Source organism: Abramis brama (genome assembly GCF_963993115.1).
Source record: "Abramis brama genome assembly, chromosome: 4".
In the NCBI taxonomy this organism is placed as follows: domain Eukaryota; kingdom Metazoa; phylum Chordata; class Actinopteri; order Cypriniformes; family Leuciscidae; genus Abramis; species Abramis brama.
Genome location: NC_139966.1, coordinates 54,733,857 through 54,758,146, shown reverse-complemented (window position 1 = coordinate 54,758,146; position 24,290 = coordinate 54,733,857). Strand labels below are relative to the sequence as shown.

Sequence of the window (24,290 nt, the reverse complement as noted above, 5' to 3'; positions counted from 1 at the left end):
GAGAGAGTGTGTGTGTGTGTGTGTGACCATGCGCACCAGCGTCTGAGCGCTCCCTCACAGCCTGCGCGCGGAGCCGGGGACTCGGATCGCTCTCCGCTAGACGTCTCTCGCAGCTCTCATTTGAGCGCGCGGCTCACCACACACGCACACACACTTTCTTTCTCTCCTTCTCCTCTCTTTCTCCTGCATTCGGACTCCAACCGAGAGGGGATTTAACACACACGGCCAGCTGTGGAGGACGTCCAGAGCCCCTAAAAACGCGAGGTACGTGTGCCTGCCTTTTTTTAAAATTCATTCTAGCTTGAATGAGATTAGCAAGCATGTGACCTTCTCAAAGACGGGGGGCGACACAAGTCTGCAAACAAACTAGTGAGCTTAGCGTTTTCTAAAATAAAAACCACAACACTCTCAGCCAGGAAAAAAAATGTAACCTACCTTTTGAGAAACGACACACAATCCCACTCCCCGAAGGTACAGGCATTTGAAGATATTCTTAGAAGCCTTGAAGCATTAACTTGCATCAAATATGAGGAATAGGATGCCACTGGTAGGCAACAGCATCAGAGCAAGAAAAAAAATAGGAGGGGGGGGGGGGAGTGGGGGGTACGAAGAACGAAAGAAAGAAAAAACTAGCTGACGTTCACTGTCAAAGCCATCATTAGAGAACTATTTACAGCGGTATTTACGTGAGCATTGCAAAGCGCCTCTTGCCCGATCACGTCCGAGAAACCCGTGGCATTTTTACGCCTGTAATTAAAACAAATCAAGCAGACCTCTGATTGTTTTGGCACCCGAGGACTAATCGTACACAAAAATCAGCAGTTTGATTGTCAGGGTGGGGAGGTGTGTGTGTGTATGTGTGTGTGTGTGTGTGTGTGTGTGTGGGGGGGGGGGGGGGGGGGGGTGGCACTTCTTTTCGCTGTGTTTCCTTTTTTTCCCCTTTCGAGATGGATCATAGGGCTACTTTAGCAAGTTGAGTGATAGTGTGGTGGAAATAATAAATAAATACGCCTGCTGCTTTCCTTATTAGGTCAAACTAACCCCAAAAAAGTCCCTACGAGGGAAATATTTGAGCGAAGAGAGAGAGAAAAAAATGAAGAAGCTTGGAAACCACTTTAGAAGGTTTGCAAATTTGCAAAATCGTGATTATTTGCACTATTTACTGACTGTTGTCAAACCCACAAAATCTTTCGCTCTTGTATCAGTGGTATTGTCAACGACTGAACTAATGGTGTTTGTCAACCCCTTTTCTCGTTCTCTCACCCCGCATGCCACAGATGTTTCTCCTAGCAGTTCCCGCAGACAGGAATCCGCTCACAGAGACGAGAGCCACGCTCTCCCCCAGGAGAGGAGCACAAAGGCCAGTCTGCACGCGGCAGATGCAAAATCGAGTCCATCTGCTGCAGGCTTCCCATCGCCACATGGAGATTGAAAAGTGAGGGTCGTTGGGAAGCGTTCGCGTTGACGTCGCTGGAACGCGAACGAGGAACCAGCTGTTGGTAAACGGGGGAGACGTGAACGAGCAGATTTTAAATACAAAAAACTGACGTTGATGCTTTTTGCACGTGATTTAGGAAAATGAACGACTAAACAATTCCATATTTCAAGCTGCTAGTAAAATCAATTACCTCATATACAAGTGTAGAAGGTCTGAAAACAAAAACAAAAAAAAAGCACACATCACGTGTGTCATTTTTAATGTTGTGAACAATCCACCCAAGCCAAGCATGACAAATTTATTTAGTTAAAAAAAAAAACCTATCCGTAAGACCTCCTGAAATCCCCGCTCTGAGCATGATATAACAAGCTCCAAGTAGCACATTATCTACCAGCTCTACAGGAACATATTTTAACTGTATGATATCATAAGAAACTACTGAGCTCGAGCCAAAATGTTTCTAGGCCTCCGCCACTCCAGACCAGGGCAAACGCTCAATGAGGAAGTTTAAAAGGCTTCTCTGGCAGGCATGGAAGGCCTCCAGATCTTGGCGTCACCACGTGAATCGCATCTAATGCATCATATTTAGATTTCGTCTCAATCTCTAAGGGCTACATCGCGCCCTAACCATCACTTCACGAGACAAACAGGCCGATTTAGCTTTTAGCGCTTGATAGCCGTTCTCAGTTCTCGCTCCTATCAGGTTTTATTCTGTCTGTCTCTCACTTAACTCTCTCTCTCTCTTTACTCCCCTCCTCATTTCACAGGGCTTTGGACTGCAAGGTCAATGAGGACAAACAATTCCAGCAGCGTCTCTCGAGCGCATGCAGAAGAAAGTGTCGGTTGAGGGGGGATGGACTCATGTGACGGCAGCGGTGGCAAGAGTTGGTGGCTCTGAGCGCTGGCATAATTTCCATGGCAACCCCTCTAACTATTCATTTTCAATTAAAGCAGACACAAAACGTCCTGCCCCGAGACTAGGGAAGGTGTCAAGAGCGCACTGGGGGAAACCAGGGCTTTTTGGAGAAAATGACACTACTGGGCTTGTTCATAGTGACACAAATCACACCACTGAGCATCTAAGCACTGTTTTTTTATTTCACAATCACACCAGTTACAACACCAAAACCACAACTGAAACTCATGCATGCTAAAAATTAGCAATTGATAAGATAATAATTGAACATGTTAGCATTATCATCTCTATTATGACCCTTGGTTGTTTAACAGAGGTGTTACAGTACCTCCCCCTTGTGTCAGTTTTAAAATCTGACAGGATTGTCAATTGCAATATAAGCTAAAGGTTACAATTTTTGCTGAATTTTAAGTTAATATTGTGTAAAATAAGGTACACAAACCTAATTTGCGGCCATTCAGCTGTACTATATATAAAGTTGGGATCACTAGAATTTTTTTTTTTTTACAAATTATATAAATCGAGTTAACATGCATGAACTCCACTATAATACTTGATTATGTTTGTCCACGTGTGGAGATGATCCAAATTAATCCTAAAATATGACGTCTGTACAATCACATGATCATGGTCACGAATTTGCATATTTAATCAGTGATATATATATATATATGCAAAATGCTTTCAAAATGCAAAACTTAGATTTTTAATTCCATGCATTTTCAGTGTGAACTTTTAAACCTCACAGTATATGGGTATTATATCAGCCACCCTGCTCTCTAGATACCAGCATCAGCCCATGAAAGACTCCTACCGGTTGACCACCACTAAAGACTGAGCTAACAGCAGATTACGCTGAGCCAGTGTGCACTCACTGAGAGTCTGATGTGTGTTTCAGGCCTCACAGAAATGCCGGCAGCATTAAAGCTGTTCTCTGGCTGGAGAGTTATCCACTTGAGCTCATCTCCGCCTCCGATCCATTCGGCTGATGACTGAGCCTGTGGAACGCTCTTGATGCTTGTAAACAGCCCTAATAAACTCTCAGCTGTGGGTCTGTATGTATACAGAAAATATACATGCACAGGATTTAAACAAAAAGAACACTGCAAATTCAACAGTACCAAAGTCCCTAATGAGCCAATAACCACCTGCTGGGTCAACTAACAGAAGTTTTAGTTCCCCCTTGTGTCAAAATCTACAAACAGCATGACCAACAATAATATCTATCTATCTATCTATCTATCTATCTATCTATCTATCTATCTATCTATCTATCTATCTATCTATCTATCTATCTATCTATCTATCTATCTATCTATCCATCTATCTATCCATCTATCTATATAGCATTCATGTAATTACAGCCTATCTTTCTTTTTTCCAATAAATTATGACGTATTATTTTAAGCATATTATATGCACCTATAGGAGTAATATATTGCCCATTGACCATCCTGGCATGTACAAAATAGAAATAGATAATCCACTAATATTTATTGGTTACACTTTATTTTAAGGTGACGTACTTACATTGTACTTACTCAAATAATTACTTGTAATTATGCATAATTTCCTGATATTACTATAGTAAGTACATGTAGTAACGTGTAACTACGTCACCTTAAAATAAAGTGTTACCTATTCATTTTTCAAATGTATGGTCAAAAAAAGCTTATTTTAGTTTTTAGCTCAAGATTGTTGCATCTGTGGTGATTCTTACCAATTCTCAAGGCAAGAAAATCACAGTTCGATTACCATGACTTGATCTATCCATACCCCAATTCTCTTTTTAAGTTGCAAAACGTAAAGAAAAAGAGAGATTAATGGCAAACTCATAAGACCGGCCTCTCTTCATCTTTATGATGCTCTTCATCGCCGATCGATATGACCTGAAATGGACCATTAGAGCACAATGATTATATAACAGGCAGCTAAACATTATAATATACTGTACTTAAGCGCCGCGGTATCCATGGCAACCTCCTTTTGCCTTGCATGGCGGAACCTTAATGAAGTCCTATTAAGTAGCCTATAATGATAGTGTCCAAATGTATTTGCATATATACTTCAGTAGGCAAGAGAGGGGGATGCAGCAAAGCTCAACAATCACAAGAGCGCAAGATAAGATGTGCGTTTAATCCACAGCATTACTCTGAAAATAACAACCCTGAGTCTCAAAGAGCTCAGAGTCGTAACGCACATCAAAATAAGCCGCTATCTGCGCCGGTAAATAAGCTACGTTTGGTGGCACCTCCATTAAAAAGTTAATTAAGCTCAGGGGCCAGGAGCGAGGCGGGGGCCGGCTTCAGCTCAGAGGATCCCTGTGCAGGATTCCTCACATGTGACTTTCATTTGCGACCCTGGCCGGACGCCCGACAGGACATCCCAGAGAGAGTGTTTGCTCGACGCAATATCAACAGGCGCAGCGAGCGGCCCCAGGAAAAGGGCCCTGCCTTCAGTTCCTATTGAAAACAAACCAGTCCGCACTCATCAACGCACAGCACCAGGCGATGTTCTCGCTTTCTCCGTTTAATGATACCTGCTCCACTCTGGCATCTGTAGGGAGGATTGAAGTATACATTTCAGTGGAGAAATAAAAGAGATCGAAATGACAGAAGTCAGACAGTTCAAGCTGACCGGCCACTTCAAACAGAAAGCCCCGCAGAACGAGACAGACACTCCAGGTTAAATTGGCTCTTCTGTGTCTACCCTTAAAATGTGAGCTCCTTCAAAAGCGCATTTGAATTAGATGAGTTGATGAAATCAAAGACTTGACTGTGTGGGTAAATTTATACAAGCAAGTGCAGCTCACAGCAGTTTACCTGTTATGCGGCAGGTTGGCGGCAGATGAAAGCAAACTGAATGGCAGCCGACTTCCTCTCTCGCTCAAGAGATATTATCATACTGTAAAGGCTGTAATTTGTATTAGCGTGGCATTGTTGGAGATACGCAGGTAATGGGTATTTGATGCGCTCGGAGCTGCCAAACTTGTAATAAGATGAAAGGCAACATGACAAGCACTCAACGATGACCACGTTTGTCAACATGACAAAAAAAAAAAAATCTAAAAACAATCATACATTTCGTTTTTTAGACTCTTAAACAACTCAAAAGATTAAAGACGGGAGAAAAAAAAGACATTGATTTTTGAGACGCAAAATAAAGAAAACTGGGTCTTTTGTACAGTTCGTGTTTATCATCATGACAAAAAAACCCTCTAAAAACAGTCATACTTTTGAATTTTAGACTTCTAAACAACTCAAAAGATAAAAGACAGGGGGTTAAAAACATAGATTATTGTGACGAAAAATAAAGAAAACAGTTTTGGTAATAAATGTTTGTCAACAAGACAAAGATAAACAAACAATCCCTCTAAAACCGCTTATGCCCAGTTTTTTTTTTTTAAAGAATCTTAAACAACTCGAAAGATAAAAGACATCTTTGTAGCAAAAAAAAATAAAGAAAACAATACGTTTAATAAATGTTTTACACAAATACATTTAACGCAACACGCTTATCAAAATGACCACAAAAAACATCTATTTTTATAACACTAAAGAACTTTGCTCTGTCTGCGTAATTCTTTATTCTTCAAATTAAAATACATCAAGTTAGCTGAGAATTTACTACTAAAATACAAAGCATCACAACTAGCTTTCTTTCTTTTCCATTTCCGTTGTTACCAGGGCGTTGCTATGTGGTTTTTAAAGTCCCCGTGAACCGGAAGTTGCAAACGACTTTTCTCCAGTGTTATGACGTATTTCCCAGTGAAAAGGAATATTGAACAGAGGGCAGGGTTTTACTCTAGCGCTCCTCCTCTCCATCTCTGCTCATAGCAGACTAACGGTTTGAGGGGAGTGGTTAAGCGTTGCCCAAACCAATTCCTCAAACCTACGTCATCAGAGAAGGTCCTCCAATGCAGAGGGGAGGGGCATTTTCAGATTTTGATTAAAGATTACCATGGTAAAACATTTTTTTTTTAAATATTTTCTTGCACGGATTAATTGTTCACCACAAAACTAGTAATATGCGCTAACAAAGTAAATAGGGTCAATTTTGATTTCATGGGGACTTTAAGGTGTTGCTTAGCAGCACAAGAGGCCAAAAACCATCCCAAGTGCATTTACTTAGAAACATAACACTTTGCGTACTTCTGCTCAATAAGACTGAAGTTTAATACTTATGGTTAAAGGTTTGTTCAAATCACTAACCCAAATATTAATAGAGATGCTTGAGCATATAAATGGTCTTAGTCTGTTAAATTTGCTACTTGAAGGCAGGGTAGGTGATTTGTTCCAGAATTTGTTTTTTTTGTTATACTGGTTGAAAGCCTCTTCACATCTTGATGGTAATCACTAAGTTTAGCGGTCTAAATGTAGGTACAGTGCTATGCATAAGTTTAGAAACCCATGCTAAAGTTGACTAAAAAGAGGAATAAAAAATCATCTTTTGGAAATTGAACTTAATGTCTTAATTAAAAAAATTAGGAAAAATCCAACCTTTAAGGACACCAATTTTCTTTGTGAATTAATAATGTATCGTAAATAAATAAATGTTCTTCCTTAAAATAAAGGGTGCATAAGTCTGGACACCCCATGTTAAATTCCCATAGAGGCAGGCAGATTTTTATTTTTAAAGGCCAGTTACTTCATGGATCCAGGATACTATGCATCCTGATAAAGTTCCCTTGGCCTTTGGAATTAAAATAGCCCCACATCATCACACAGCCTTCACCATACCTAGAGATTGGCATGGAGTACTTTCCATAAGATCATCTCTCAATGCAAATCAAACCAGCTATTAGGCTAACTGAAATAAAACCATGCCAATCTCTAGGTATGGTGAAGGCTGTGTGATGATGTGGGGCTATTTTAATTCCAAAGGCCAAGGGAACTTTATCAGGATGCATAGTATCCTGGATCCATGAAGTAACTGGCCTTTAAAAATAAAATTCTGCCTGCCTCTATGGGAATTTAACATAGGGGTGTCCAAACTTATGCACCCTTTATTTTAAGGAAGAACATTTATTTATTTACGATACATTATTCATTCACAAAGAAAATTGGTGTCCTTAAAGGTTGGAGTTTTCCTAATTTTTTTAATTAAGGCATTAAGTTCAATTTCCAAAAGATGATTTTTTATTCCTCTTTTTAGTCAACTTTAGCATGGGTGTCTAAACTTATGCATAGCACTGTATATGTATATACTGTATTTCGTCTGTGGAAGGTGTAGGACCATAAAATGTTCATCCAATCATTGAATTCGGTCTGAATATGTGGCTTTGGAGGCGCTCTGAAGGGAGGGTGTGGGATCTAATGCTTTCAACGCTAGCTTGCTATTGCTAGCCTCTCGGAAAACACTACCTTTAAAGTGTACAAATTCACACAATCAGATCACAAATACTCCAAACATTATTTTTTTTTTCTTTAACATTTCTTTTATGAAATCACAAAGATGGGGAAAAAAATAAAAACAGTGATAAAAAGCAGCAGGAAAGTTGGACATATCTACAAAAAGTAGCATGAGCTACATCCAATCCAGAGGTTTGATGCTATTCAATCAGACAGCAAATTACTTTAAAAAAAAAGAGAGAGAGAGAGAATTAATTCAGGAAAATGGAATCCCACCAAAGAATAATAAACTCATTATAAGGACATTTTAAACTTAACCGTTCTCCATGCCACAGCTAATTTAAACCTAATTTTTACTAGCCACTAATTCAGTGGGGGCGGGGATAGGAATTACATCTGGAGGTAATTCGCTGAATGGAGGCTAGCCAAATAAAAAAAAATATGAGAGAAAGAGGGGCAGGTTTGGCTGAGGGGGGTTTTTTGTCTCTGAAATTACTGAATGTCTTCATAGTGCTGTCATCAGACAGGTCAGAGAGGTGTACAGTAACTTACAGGAGAATCAGACAGAGACAGTGAAGTCCTGATAAAGGCACCCGGTCCCAGATGATCCGACTCTAGAGAGGTGGAAGCCCTGTTTGGACTAGACGGTCTCACCCCACCACTGATATTTAAAACATCTCTTGCTGGATCACACGCCTGAACATCTGTGTCAACACATGACAAAATCTGAAGCAGGGAAAAGTTGTTTGGGTGCATCAGACAGCCTGAGAACGCAAGTTCAACCGCAACTCCCAACCACAATTCTGAAACAAATGGGTGTTTCTTCAACTATAAGCAGTTTTATGGCCGAAAGTTTGATCTTTATTAAAACAGATTTCTTTGTTGTATGAAGGTCACATTAAAACTGTCATTAGTATAGACAAGATTTTATTGTTTTATCCATGTCATAGACCCAAACTTTTAATGTTAAATTATATCAAATAAAATAAAAACATCAAATTGTAACATAAAAGTAAAAATTAACCATTCAATTCAACCATTCAATTCAATTAATTGAGTAAAAATATTAATATTATTTTCCAGTTAAATTACGACTGCATCACTAGCATCATTTCCATCACAATTAATAATTTCGCCTCTATTTAAGTAAAAAAACAAAACAAAAAACAGTATACTAATGTACTTAGTGTCATTTTCAATCAATCTGCAACTGTCAAATTATGCAAAAAGTGTGAAAATGTTATTTACACTTTAAACCCGAAATTAACCAGTCAAAATGAACCAAATGAGAAGAGTTTAATTCACTCAAATATTCCTGAAAGTCATTGTAATTAATGGAAAAAAGTTAAGTGAACTCAGTAACTGATTATGTGAAGCTGAACTTAAACTAAATGAGTGCAACAGAGTTCTAGTTCCCAGCATGCTTTGCATCAGACTGCATACTGAGAATACATGTTAAACTTAAGTGTGCTTTTGCACAAGATTAATAGGTTAACCTAAATAATGATAAACTGGTTAGGTCCGTCCTCGTCCACATTTTAAGATTATTGCTGAACCGCATACTATCAAACTACTCTTGCCATAGAAAGATATAGTAAAAATAGTATGGGTTTCCGTATTTAGAATATTTTTTTGGCATGCTGCGTACATGCAAATGTATCGTGATAATTTCTTTGCAATATTAAGACATGCAAGTATGATATTTCTAGCTAGGAGTTAAATGCAAAAGAATTGACTCAATTTGATGTTTATGCAATCAAACTATATGAGTTGGCTAAGTCAACATTTAATTAGCAAATGTTGAGTACAGAATCAAAATTTTAAGTTTTACTAACTTAATCATGGAGTTTGTTAACTTAAATGAGGCAACTGAATACCTCATTTTTTTTAAGTTTTGCCAACTTACTAGGGTTTAGGCCAGGGTGTAATTGTGTGCATTTAGGATACATAAAATGCTGGATGAATTAAATTAAGCTAAACAAGATGGATTTTTAAATGAAAAAAAATAAAAAAAATATTTTCACCACAAAAAGCGTAAAGGTGGAAATTACATTTGTTGCTTAAGAAAAAAAAAAGACCTATATTGAGAGTGTGCAAAGTTGAAGAAATACCCACATATTGAACATTAACAACCTGTGAACAAGCAGACAGGCTCCTTGAATAGTTCAGAAACCCTACAAAGACTCAATGTGAAAGACTAAGACTCACTGGTCTCGTTTGTAGGCACGGCAGATACACGTCGGATCTGCTAGAGGTGGGAGAAAATGAAAAGATGGACTCCAATAATCTAGAGTGAAAAGTGACTAAGAGAAGACATTTACATTCGACACAGACCCTGACAGCCCCCACCTCAATCCCAACTACCCCCGTGTCCTCTTGAACAGAAAATGTGTTTTCCAAATGAAAATAAACTGAGGCCGGCCAGTTTGAAGCAGTTAAATTCAGGAATATGAGATCAAATAAAGACTCCTGTGGCGGCTGAAAAGAGAAATGAAATCGCTTCTGAGGAGAGATGCACCGGGTAATAAAATCACTCCTTTATATCTTCCTAAACGGCACATGTTCCTGTGGAGTGGTGAAGCTTTGGCGCGGTCGGTCAAAGACAGTATGCAAGTGGCAATTTTTACTTCCTGAAGATCTCCCTTCCGATATCCTTCTTCAGTCTTGCGCTCTGCAATTTGGTAGAAATGGCGAACTCTTTTAACGTCGAGTTTGAGGAAAACTTTCGGCCAGAATTGCTTTAACAACATACGGAGAGCGAGAACTCCATATTCCATTAGCCGAGCATAACTGGAGGTCATAATCAGGTGCCTGCGACAACCTGTTTCCATTATGGTGGGAATGGAGGATGAATACTTGCTCTTGATTGGATGCAGTCAATAGTGCAGAGTGCAAACAAAAAACATCACAGGAACAACCACTTCTCTCTGAATCGCTTCAATTCATCCGCCAGTCCATTGACGGCGGAATTACGGTGCATTACCAAAAACATGTAATTGATTTGCCTTTGAAAAGGTAGCCACAGTAACTTCAGACTACGTTTTAGGCGGCTATATTGAAGGGCATTAGCAAATGGAGGAATACATTATAATTTATAATACAGTGGTTATTAAAGTCCCAATAAAAGAGTGGTTTAGAGAGTGGAATGATTCACTTATCAGTTTGCTTGTGCGGTACTTAAAAGCAGCCGTCTTCTGTCATTTTAGCCACAAAAAAGTAGCCTGTGATGACATTGAAAACAGCACTGCATGTACGAATTTTCCCCTAAATGCAAATGGTTTCCATTAATTCCTGGAATAGAACAAAATTATAATTGTTTATGCAAAAGGAAAGAAAAAATAAATGAAATGTAATAAGAGTTCAAAATGGAAGCATTTGCTATGAAACACGCACCAGTCCCAATTTGATTTTGAAATACAGGCCAATCAAAAAAAAGTGCAACAAACTTATTAAATGCCAACTTCTATTCAAAGTACAAATTGCTCTACGGTAAAAAAGCTTAGACACATTTTATCAGAAGCCAAAGCTCAGGAAAAGGGCTTTTCAAGCCACAATAAGTGTTTTCAAATAAATCAAATCAAATGTTCCCGGAGAATGAGAAGTCACGAATTAAAACAAAAAGTACAGTTGTACAGGCATACATACATATATATACATATAAAAATGTCAGTCAAAATATAACGTACAACTTCCTGTTTCCAGTTTTTCAGTTGGAGAGGTGTTTATTCTCTTTAGCATGCAGTGTGAAGTAATTCAGTTCCCTGATCATTCAGATTCAACTTCAGCGAGTATTTTCTAGCCGGCAAGTATTTAGTGAAGTGATTGATTCCCATGAGTGTGTTATGTCGATGTTTTTAGTGTCATGATAAAGTGCGTGAGAGGCGAACTATGTTTGATTTTTGGGTAACTATAAAAAGTGCTCGAGACGTGCTTTTTGCTCAGTTCATTATACTTTTTTATGGAATAAAGTACATTTTTTGGCTTAAATTCTCAGAGACTAAAATGTATGGCTTGTCAAAATGCTACATTCAGCTGTTGCAAATTACTCATTTAACAAAAATATTTAATTTAAACCCATGAAAATAAAGATCTTGTTGTAAACAATAATGAAAAATCACTTTTTAACTGTATTCCATTATTATCCCTTAGCAGATTTTGACTAAATTATGTATTTTTTTTCCCCTCTTCTCCTTTTCATTGTAGAAATCATTGTAGAAGTTTTGAACAATCAAATTGCATTTTCAAAACGCAATTACAATGCTGTGTACAATTCAAATCATTCTGCTGTGCTTTAATTCATTCTCAGCAGATAGTGAACATTCATTTATTAATTAATTGATTAACTGCTGTGCTACTCTTATAATGAGTGTTTTCAGCCACACATTACAGAGACAAACACACACGGTCAACACATTCTGACAACATATCGTATAATCTTAGAGGAAACTGTGCACGTTACAACCATGACCTATTTGAATTCACACATCGAACCAAAGCCTACAATATACTTCCAATTTTTTTCCCTCATTAGGAGTTTAACACTTACAAGACTCTCTACCTTTTACTGGATGGAAGGCAGAAAGGGAGTAAATAAATGGAAGGATTTTCTGACAGTTTAAAAGTGGCCAACAGCTGCTGTCGGGTCATCTAAACGCACATCCACCTCCCCAAACAAACTCAGACACGACTTCAAATACTGCACATAGCTGGACTGTTAGCTAATCCTACCATTGTTCAGGCTCACAAGTTTCGACCCCAACTGCTCAGACTACACCCTTGGACTAACAACCCATCCCTCCATGCGAGCAAACTGCAACAGTAATAAATATCTACAAAAACATGCATGATGCAAATTTTCCCCAGAGGACATTTAATACTGTGCAGAATTGGCGAACGGTGACTCCAGTAGTCCTTTGTGCAGACATACACAGACGTTCGGGTTTGTGTTATGAAGTGGTTCGTATTGGATGCCACACAGTCAATTAAAGAATGATTTCCTCCTGAAAAAGAAATATATTGGGGTGGGACGGTTGCCACTGATGTATGTGCCAGAGAGAAGCTGAAGCCGACTTTTTGGGACTTTAGCTTATTCACCGTATCCCCCAGAGTTAGATAAGTCCATACATACCCTTCTCATCTCCGTGCGTGCCGTAACTCTGTCTGACGCACCCACCGCTAGCCTAGCTTAGCACAAAGACTGGAGGTAAACGGCTCCAGCTAGCATACTGCTCCCAATAAGTGACAAAATAACGCCAACATTTTCCTATTTACATGTTGTGATTTGTATAGTCACAGCGTGTACAAATAACAAGGTCACACGAGACTCAGCCATCTTCTAACCGTATACATACTGGGAACTATATTCTCAGAAGGCGAAGCACTGCTACTTGGGCGGAAGTGCGCATTAAGAGCATGCGACCCCATTTCGTGTGGCGGTGTGCACAGCATTTTTTTAACTTTCCGCTTCCGAAGATGCACGACTTCGAAGTGAATCTGGCCGAGCATGCATGTACGTCTGTACCGGCACGCAGTTTGCACTAAATTAATTGCTTACATTTACAAAATGAGCCAACAATAGCAGAAACAAGCCCTTTTAATGAAAATAAAGGTCCATGTTTAATAAAAAGTGAAATTTGCTTAGAGAAGATCGTCGTTTAATTTAGTTGTATACATGTTCTCGTATCCATATATTTTGTTCTAATGTCACAAGTAATAATCTCAAGGTTTCACGATTCTTTTGTGGTATTGGTGAAGTGTAGTAAAACAAACATTGTCTGATTCCTGTTGGTTTAGAGGAACAATTACTCCCGAGTCGCCCCCTGTCGTTTCAAAGAGTAGTACAACGATAATCGCGTCAAGTATAAATGCCTCGTCTATTTGGGAAGGTGTGCGCGCAGTCGGCGGAAGAGCCAGGCAAAAGTATAAATCAGGCTTTGGCAAACCAGAAGGAGCTGACGTCCAAAGTCACCTGACTAGCTGCGACGAAATCAAAGACAAATGATTCATTAGCAGGCAACTTTTTTTACAAGTCTCCGGCAGTTCCGATCACACACACACACACACACACATCCATGAACGAAGAGAAATTTACACATGCAAATTATAAATGCAAGGCTCTTGCAATGGGGACTTGAACTTTTCACACCTTTCAAAGCCACAGAATTGGCTGTGTTCAGCCTCTCTGCAGCTGCTGCTCTGCACTAATGCAAGACGGTGTCATATGAAAACTATTCCTCGACCCAAACCACAGAGCTGGTCATTAATGAAACACAGCCTGCACAGTGAGGTCATGAAAAGTCTACGTTTCAGCAGCCACATATATAGGAAAAAAAAGAATAATTCCCAAAGAATAGAGTAACAGGAATAAAAATAAAAAAAAATTCCAAGGACAGGGAAAAATAAATAAATGGCAGGGAACGGTGGCCTCTCACATTTTCCCCCCGCGCTTTGCAAACAACCGTCAACTGCTGCTCAGAAACAGCGCTGCTTCACAATGAGAGCAGACTAAACAATCCCATCCCGGCCAAGGCAAACGCTCTGCAACTCTGCACACAGTCGCATTTCAGGATGTCTCAGCTTAATTGCTAACTATCAAATCTCACAATGGAATCTGTCCATTTGGCAGGGACCCCAGCGGCGGACCTAATAAAATGTTGTTTAAAAAGTGTCAGCTTCGTCCCGTGATGAGAAAAAAATCATTTTGACGGGATTCGAGTTTCGTTTGGCACTTTTCTTTTTTTTGTCGAAAAGGGGTGGACCAACTCTGCATAGTTACATTCGCAAAATCATAATGCAGTGAGCGAGTTAAAGACACCTTGAAAAGCACCTACCAGACGACATAGTTGTTCTATGTCTAATTATGAAGTAATGAAAATAATATTTTATTTTAAAAAGTGCACACATTCACTCTTATTTGTATGTGTTATATGTCAAAACGCAAATGTTTCTTGTCTCGCACATTCATTTATGAATTACATGAATCATGATAGCATAGTTTCAATTCAAAACCATGAAACTTTAGAAATTGTTGAATAGTTTGCATCACTAAATAGTCTATTACTGTCAGTCACTGAACATTTCTATCATAAAACGGTTGTCTAATACTTAGCCTACGTCTTTCCACAAACTCTCGTTGTGTTGTGACAGAGACAGTAAGCCCCGCCTTCTTTGATTTAATTGGCCATCTTGATCCTTTTGACATTGACAAACGCTGTTAGACCGAAGGTAGAACAGCCTAAAAAAATTAACTTTTAAAACTTTTTGTCATCCTAACAACAAATAGCTTTACTCGTTATGTAAAGCATTATGTTTACACTGAAATAAGATAAGACAAATAAAATGAGAAAATATTAGTTCTTTTTATTTATTTATTCATAGCTGAGACAACATTATTGGCTCTAGTCTGTTTTCTTTTCAAGGAAAACAGAGAAAAAAAATGATCATTCTCATTCTGCACAGTTTTTTCTGTCCAATCAAATTCTCTCTAGAATAACAATGTCCCTCTGCCCATGAATTAAATGAATTCCATAGCCTTTTTATTTAAAGTAAATGTATACATTCATGTATGTATGTATATGTATATATATATATATATATACATATACTATATATATATATACACACACACACACACACACACACATATATATATGTGTGTTTTTATAGTATTTATATATACATTCTAGAGAGCTTTTGATTGGATAAAAAAACTGCAGTGCTGCACGATTTCCCTGGAAGAGACTGCAAATATGAATGAATAATAAATATGTGATCATTTCATAGGGGACTTTAAAAAAACACCACACCTCAATCAATGTCTGCACAGCAAAAATGCTTTTGGTACAAAAATGCTACTGGCACATGAAGTGCTCGGGATGCTGAGGCTAACCCAAACCGGGGCAGGCGAGCCACTAACCGTTTCAACACGCAGAGGGGACGAGCGCTATCAGGACTACGAGGGCAGGATAATCGGTTTGTCACTCAGTGCGTCTTGTGGCATTCTGTTTTTCTAAGTCTGACTTTCAAACTCCCGGATCCCAAAAACTTCAAACAACCAAAATACCAGCACATTCATAAAACAGAACAGAACCACTGGGAATATAAGACGGGGAGAAAGAGAGAGAGAGCAAACACACACACACACACACACACACACACACACACACACACACAAGCTCGCTCGCACAAAGGTAGCAGGCCTCGACAGCAGATGGTAAAATTAACATTTCAACAGTTCTCTTCTTTCATGTAGGTCTCGGCAGAACCGCCTTTTTTTTTTCTGGAAAAAATGTAAAGGCTAGGGTTTGGAAAGATGCAAGGCTAGAGAAAGCATCTGGAAAAGGGAAGGAGAATATTGGCTTATTGCTCCTGATGGTCCTCCTCAATGAAAAATTAAATAGGTCTGTTTTGCAGGTTTGGCTCTCTGGAGTGCCCTCCGCTCTGTTATGGAAACATCATCTCAGTAATTTATATGTGCTAGAACACCTGGTGATGAAGGAAAATAAACTTTTTTGGGCTTCTTTAAAATCTAGACCTTTGACTTTTTCACCCTCGTCCAATCTTATCCGTCTTCTCCCGTTAACGTCCGGGCGATGTTCGCAAATGCATTCAGGAGAAATAACCTGGAAATAATGGTGCTTTTCATAAATTAACACGCACTCCGAAACAGACACGTGCAGCGTCGCTGAGATATATTCAGAAGCTGTCTAATGCATTTCAAATAAATAAAAATCTAAGTGGGTGGGGGAAAAAAAAAGAAAAAAAGATCAAAATACAAAAGGTGACAGACTCATTTGAGTCCACTGAATGGAACGCCTGAGTAGAGGCCATTAATTTGGACACAGTTATGGCTAAATTACATGTGTTTCACCTCTGTGACATTTTAAATGCAATTAAAAGCTGGTTATGAAAGAGCGCGGACTTCCTCGTGATGCGGGAAATCACTGCGGTGATTAACATGCAAACGAGCTCACGCTGGCGGAGTAGATTGAGGTTTGAAAACCCCATTTACTTTTGTGTGATTATCTATTTACCAGTACACAGCCTTCAATCTCTCGCCGTTCCCCCGGCGCACATCACTCAATTACACTCCCACCTTTATTTACGAAGGTGCGACTGCATGGCAGACTCAAAGCGTCCATTCCGCAGAGCGATCTTTTGTCTAGAAATCGTGAGCCTGATCTGCGGCGGAGGGAATTCACAGCTGGAGCATGTCAAATATCAGCCCTACCATTTGGCTACGAGGATTCTGTAAACGGTTCATTAACAAAACGTCTCCGACCGCAGTTTTACAAGTTGGCCCCTGATAAATTGTTAAGTTGGAGGAGATGTTCCAGATGAAGATGAGGGGGTCTTCTGACGGTCTTGCCAGAGGAGCTCTGGATTTAGATTGAAATGAACTGCACTGGAAACACTCAGAGTGCTATTATGTTTCGGCGTGTTGATGCAATTATCATCTGAACGCCTGGCAGCATCAGAGGAATCTAATTTAATTAATTTAAACGGATGAATAACCACGAAATTCCTGTTGTAAAAATGTGCGAGGGGATGAATGCTGGAAATACAAAAATAATTCAAATCTTGCTTTAAAATAAAAAAAACAAATCATATTTTTTATGGAAATAGATGATGCATAAGATGTTGTTTTTTTCAGCAAAATTAAGATTTTAAGTCATTTTAAAAGTCATATGAACATATAAGGGAACGTGTACCGTAACTAGTCACTAGCTCATTGTTAAAATGATTTTTAATTTCACAAATATTTAAAGCAGTCTCTTAATTAATATGAGCTCATAAAAGCTGCATGCATAATGACAAAAAATTATTAGTAAATGCTTTATAAAATAGTTTAGATGGTGCCTGTCACACCGCAGGACATATCAACTTTTCCTCTCTTCTCAAACTACTTCAACTTAAATATAGTGAAAAAAAGAAAATGTATACCAAAATGTATTTAAACATTTATTTCATGCTAAGTATACAACAAATCAATTAACATATTTACTGGCATATCGCTTAAAACTTACAGATATGAATATTATAATTCAATTATACTTCTTTATTGCACAATGCACATTTCTTAATAGTAGCCCTGAAATGTGTTTAAATATCACTATTAGTAAGGATAGTATGATCACTGTATAATATCAGTGTTTCTATGCAAGATATTTAAAGTATACCTGAAGTATACTAGCAACAGTTCCACTTTAGCATAATTTCCTTAAGTATATCTTTAGTTGGACCTCAGCACTATTTCCGGATAACTAAAGTGCATTAAGTACAAAATTAGTTGTTCCAATTAGCAGACTTAATGTAGGCTATATCAATTTAGTATAGCAGCAGTACAATTGCTGGGTATTTATAATAAGTGCATAAATATATAAATGTATTTGTAGTGTAAATACATAAAATAAATGTATTTCAAATACATTTTAGTACATTAATTTTTCACTAGGGTATGATCCTACTAAAAAATCCTCTTAAATATGCACATATAAATAAAATAATCAGCCCAACTAGACAGCATTGTCCCGTTTCAATTAACAAAATGCAGACGCTCTGGATTCTTTGAGGGAAGCAGCACTATAGTTTTCTATCTCTCACTTTGGGCCTCAGGTTTTACCACCCACTCCAGACAGAGGAGTCTGGTCGGTATGATCTTATTGCCTAGGATCTATGCTTGCCGCGATGGGACAGAGTTTTGAGAAGCCTTCGGCTCTCTTAAAACTCCTGCTTTTTCAAGTGCTCTCAGCCTGCTTAAAACAAACCCTGTTGATCTAGCCGAGGGGGTTCAGGAGAGCAAAAAATGGAAACAGTGCCATCCAGTGATGTGTCTGGGCATTCCTCAAGTGCTGGGATTGCATGATCCTGACCCAAGGAAGCCCACAGACTGATATGTTCTCTGGCAAAAGCCTGTAATCTGTCATTTCTTCTTTGTGGTGACTAAAGACAGAGAAACGTCTCGGCGGAGCGGTGGGCAATACACATCAGAGTGAATAACGGTAAGAGCCTTCCAAGCAGCGGTTCAGCAAGTCTGTGAAGAGTTACATCAGAAAAACCTGAACAAAACTCACCTGTCGTAACCTAATCTGTGGCTCTGGAGTGGAAAATAAGCAGATAGCTTTAGTCTTGACAAGCATGCCACGCTGCTATTTACTACTGATCATCTCCAAAAAGCACAGCATTGAAACATCTGATTAATTAGTAACGAAAAGCATGTGGATTTCATTTAATGTATGAAAAAAAAAAAGTTCTGTAATGCAGACAACAGAGATTTGCCATCATTTAAACCTCGTAACACTTCACATCACGTGATCATCAAACACTAGAGTTGCTTTCTGTGTGTGAACTAGCATGAAACTATCAAAGATAGGGTTAGTATGCAATACAATTGACCCTTTTTACTTGTTATTATTATTATTTATGAAGAAGATATTCAATTTGTATAATCTTTGGTCAAAATGTTCAAGTCAAAATGAAAAACTTGCTCCACCTCTGAAACAACTTTTCTTTGTGGATGACATGAAGCTCTCTTATTTTTCAGTTCCTCCCCTCCAATTAAACTACATAAAACAATTCATAACCCAATCAATTCCCTTTTTAAAAATCCCATTCCACTCATAAATACACTAGATCACCAAAGTAAAATAAGCTTTGAGCACTTTTAATGTTGTTTTTCAGATTTAACAGCATTAAATAGTTGACTGTGTAGTTCACATTGAAAAATTTGCTTTGAAATGCTGTATTAAATATTTATTTATTGCATACTCTGTCCTTAAACACTATATTAAATATTGCATGCAAAATAAAGTGTATAGCGTAGTCGCCAGTATGCTGTACGATTAAATGTGCATTTAATTAAGGATATATGAAAGCTAATTATACATAAATAAATGAGAGATTGGTCTGCTAAAAAAAACATCAGAGGGATATTTTGTTCAATCCACCCCCTTACTCCAGCTCTAAATCTATTGATCTATGAAACCCAGAACTCAAGGCAGGAGATTCACTTAATATTATACATCTAATCATGAGATGAATAATGATTATACCATTCACTAATTAAACGTCTTACAAACCATTTAACTCACTGTACGTTGGAAAGGGCCACCGGAGGTTGAAGTGATTGTTTTGTTTTTTCATTTTTAGTTGCAGTGTGAATCAAGGGAGGAAAAGGGAAGGGGAAAAAAACATGCTATGTGACACAACGGTGAAAACACGCTGATGGTTGTTAGCAGTTGTGCTGCTAATCCTCAATGCTGTCAAGGCAATGAAAGGAAACAATTTGAGGAGGGAAAAAAGCCACGCAAACACCTCGTTCTCATGGTGAAGTGGGTAAATTATATATTTTGGAAGCTCATTAGTTGACATGCGTGGTTTCATAAAGAGAGAGAAACAGCAAATATATGCACAAACTCGTAAGTGTGTGTATGTGCTGTGAGAGAGTGTTCTTGGCACAAAGACCTCTGTGTATCACGGTCTCTGATCAACACGCAGGTGCACAAGACGCATGCTAAAAGCCAATTTGCTGTCAACAAATCCTTTCTTATCCCTACTTAAAGGTAATAATTACCCTGCATTAGAGCTGTCAGTTTGTTGTCGAGCATGATGGGCGGTCCTGCGAACAGACAGTGTGTTTGTACATGCAGGGTCCAAAATTAACACTTCCCAAGTGCCAAACACAACTAAAGTTGGATTTGCATGCCATTTGGCTGACGACCTTCAAAAAAATGCAACATTATATGGTTTTAATCAAACTGTAAGAACGACACTCGTTGATTTAATGATGTGTTCAATGTCAGAAAGATTGTTCACTGTTATTTTTTTTGTAAACATTTAACAGCATTTTCATTAACTCTAAAATTTTCAAAGTCGCTTAACGGCTGATACTTGCCTACAATGGATGCGAGGGTCGGACTGTGTCCATTATTTGTAATGGTGTCCCAGATCGCTTGGGAGGATTATATGTTTGTTCAGAGCATTTGACTGCAGATTGTTTTGTAAGTGAGAGTTTGCAAAGAAACTTGTGTTGAAAGTTGAAGCGGCCAACTCTATTGGATCTGGCAGCAGCCGTATCGCAAACCGTAAGCAAACGATTTTGTTATGCTTTGTCTGTAAATGAAGGTTTCACATGAATAATAACTTTAAAACCCTTACACATATGCAACAGTAGTGAGCGATGATACGGTTTCCTATGCAATGGCGTTAGCCAATCGTTACAGTGGCCGTTTACTACAAGTCTTAAAAGAGACACCCCTTAACAACAGATCATTTTAGATAGGGTCAGAATGTGGGTTGAAAATAAGAATTTTTCTGCATATATATTTGTTTTTTTTTGTGTGTGCAAAAACACGTTATTAACATTATAAGTTAACTTCAAGTAACATTTAAATAATAAGAAAAAAAATCCATGTCATGACTTGTTGATGTTGAGTTTTTAAGTTGAATTAGGAGGATTTTTTTTTACAGTGTATTCATGTGTTGAACAAACATGAACACCACTACAATGCTGAATAAAAACAGAGTAAAAACACACCTGATACACAATATTTATTCATTATTTTGTAGCAGTAGAGCTAAAAAAATTAGATTGTTAAAAAAACCCACTTTTTTTTTTAAATGTTCATCGCCATCTTGCCCCGACCAAAGTTACTTGAACACGCCTGCCATTAGAACTGCACAATTAATCATTAAAAGATTGTAATCTCAAATCAAACACCCACGCAATCTCATTCCTAAATGACAACGATTCTCCTATGTCTATTAAACCTTTACAAAATCAGAACCAGAGAGAACAGTTGTCATGTATGGTTATGAAACAGCTTTACAAACAGTCTTTTCAACCACACAGTATTATTATTATTTCTGTGTTACAAATATCCATATCACGATGGTTTATAAAAGTTTATAGTTTGACATAAACACCAATGTCCACGGAAGCGATCAAAATAGAGTAAATCACCTATTGAGAATAACATGGTGCTTCAAATAACGATTGTATCAATTACATCATTAAGCCACCAGATGGCGAAAAGTGACTTTTAAAAAATGTATTTATTGAATCAGTCATTCAACTGATTTGTTAAAAAAATGCTGATTCATCCAGTAAATAAAACAAATAAAGTATTTATGAGTGAGTCATTGAATCATTCATCACTAAACTGATTTTTCATTCAGATTATTAAACATTTTAAATAGAATTCAGCAATTAACATTTTATTAGAAACTCTATTAAACGACGTTATTTTGTTTAGTTGTCTGTACAGAATCGTGGGAGAATCGTGATCTCATTTTGAAGCAAAAAAATCGTGATTTCTAATTTATCCAGAATCGGGCGGCTCAACCTGACTTCGTGATTACGACTTCCCAACTCATAAATACAAACTTCCCAGGAGGATGTATAATCAGTGATGTGATTGTATTGAATAAAAGACAAAAGCATGCATTAAAAACAAAAACTGTGCTCGTCACGAATTAAGTTCATCTAAGACGCCTGATGGTTTTTGTTTCTCCAATACTCAACATTGTGACATATTTCTCGCATTGAGCCATCATAAATGAAGACATGAGAAATAAAATCGTGACGCCTCTTCATGTTTATTTGACAGGCAGCATATGATGATGATGAAAGAAAATGCCACGTTTCTTATTTTATATAAAAATTAATGCAAAATACAGTTTCACAGCCAGTGGATAACGGGTGGATAAACTTTCTGAATTCATCCACTACCCAGTAAATGTGAATTTTGGAGTGCATTAGTGCATTATACAACGCAAGCACACACAGATACACTCATTACCGCTCTCATGTTCTTGTATCATTTATAATACTTCATGCTTTTTCCTGAGACCAGTCAAAGGAAACATTGAGGTACTTGAGGTTTTATTGAATGGTGGCTTGTAAACGCTGTTGCGAGGAAAAGCGTGTGTATTAAAATCCTCTAAAAGGCATTGAGCCGGGCAGGAAAGGGGCTAGAAATCCCAACAATGGTTTCCAGGAGGGCAGTATCACGAAATGCAAACGTCTGCCGTGATGAGCCTGCGAGAGATTAGAGACGAACTCCCCCCTCCACCATTTACATAATGTAAAAACTCTATTCTTTCATTCTCTCCTTCTTTCTTCCTCTCCAACTATTCACTAAATAAATGAGGAAACTATCAAAGCGTTGGGATGTTTCATAAAAGACAGACAGAGTGGATTCAGAACGGCCCGGCGCTCTCCACAATACATGCGGCGAGTGGCAGCATTCAGAGGCAGCCGACTGAGGAAGGCCTGGCAGAATATTTATAACGGAGGACAATGCTAATGTATTAGGGTGACACCTATACCTCCTCTAAGCCAAAGGGAATCACATTCTGATGCTGGCTTTATCTTCTGAGAAAGAATGCAGCGCTCGGAGGGGGTTTTATAGAAATTTGGACAAATGTAAATGTATAGAGAACGTGGATGATTCTTCACTTGGTTCAATAGGAACAAGGATCTTATTGAATGTGACCTGTATTGTGCGGCTTCTGTGTTTAAACCTGCTGTTCATTCAGATCAAGATGCAGCCAATAGACTGACAAACCTCTTCGGATTGGGTCCAAGACAAAACCTGTGGTTTCTGTTAAATACAAAGCGCTGTTAGGATGTCTTCTCGTTTTCTTATCCAATTCAGAATTAAACTGTGTACAGTTAAAGATTTAAAAGAATCGAAACGGCATTTACAACAGACATATCTTCCGCATTGTGATGTATTGTCCAGTAACAATTCTGAACATGACTCTTTTTTTTTTACTCATCAGGATTTGATTGGACCGTGAAGAATGTAGGCTAAGATATTAGATTTTCTTTTTTAGATTTCTGACTTTAAGACTTTAAAAACAGACTTTAAGACTTTAAAAATATGTATAATATTATCATATTTATAATAATTAACATTTATTAAAGTAAATAGAGTACATTTTAAAGTCATGTCTTTGAAGTCAACATTTTACTTACGCAATGTGATGTTTTTCTTGACTTTATGTTATGCAGTATATCGGCAATTGATTGGATTATGAAAAGTGGGAGTGTTACCGAATTCAATTGACCTTAAACAGGTAAACGGGGTCATTTTTATACACTATTGTACAGTATAAAACAGCAGTGTGTGGTGAAGATCCTTCTGTTTACAGCCAAAAATATCAAATATGTCTCTGTGCCTTTCATGCAATGACTTGCGCAGCACTAAAACAACTTAAAATTAAGTAAACAGAAAAACTAGATTACATCACCTGACAGCAATGACTGAGATCAGGGCTATACCTCAAGAACTTATGAAAGTCATTCCTTAAAAACAGATTTAAATTGAGCCGTTTGCTTTCTCTCAGCCCTCTCAAAAAACATTGAACTTGTGAAATTCCTAACTCTCCCATACCTCTAGAAAACAGCTCATCCCAGCCATTCGCCTGGAATCTATGAACCAATCAGAGAAGCGTGTGTGCAAGTGTGTTTTCTAGATCATTCTGGTCTATTTCAGTGAATTCTCATAAAGAAACCTATTTTATTTACTTTATCTTCAATAAAATGGTTCAGTGAGCATTAGCAACTTTGAGACATGAGTTT

The 24,290-nt window shown here is 38.0% G+C and overlaps 1 protein-coding gene across 7 annotated transcripts in view; it reads right to left on the bottom strand.

Annotated features, from left to right (window-relative positions):
* Positions 1-24,290, bottom strand: part of foxp2 (forkhead box P2) — a 102,589-nt gene that overhangs the window by 63,272 nt on the left and 15,027 nt on the right. For 2 of the 7 annotated variants that reach the window (XM_084111426.1, XM_084111421.1), the window contains exon 1: positions 436-567. The exons of 4 other annotated variants lie outside the window; for them this stretch is intronic. The gene's annotated coding sequence lies outside the window, so the exon portion shown is untranslated. Of the gene's footprint in view, positions 1-435; positions 574-24,290 lie in introns of those variants that run through there. One more of the 7 variants, XM_084111429.1, reaches the window with a different exon arrangement.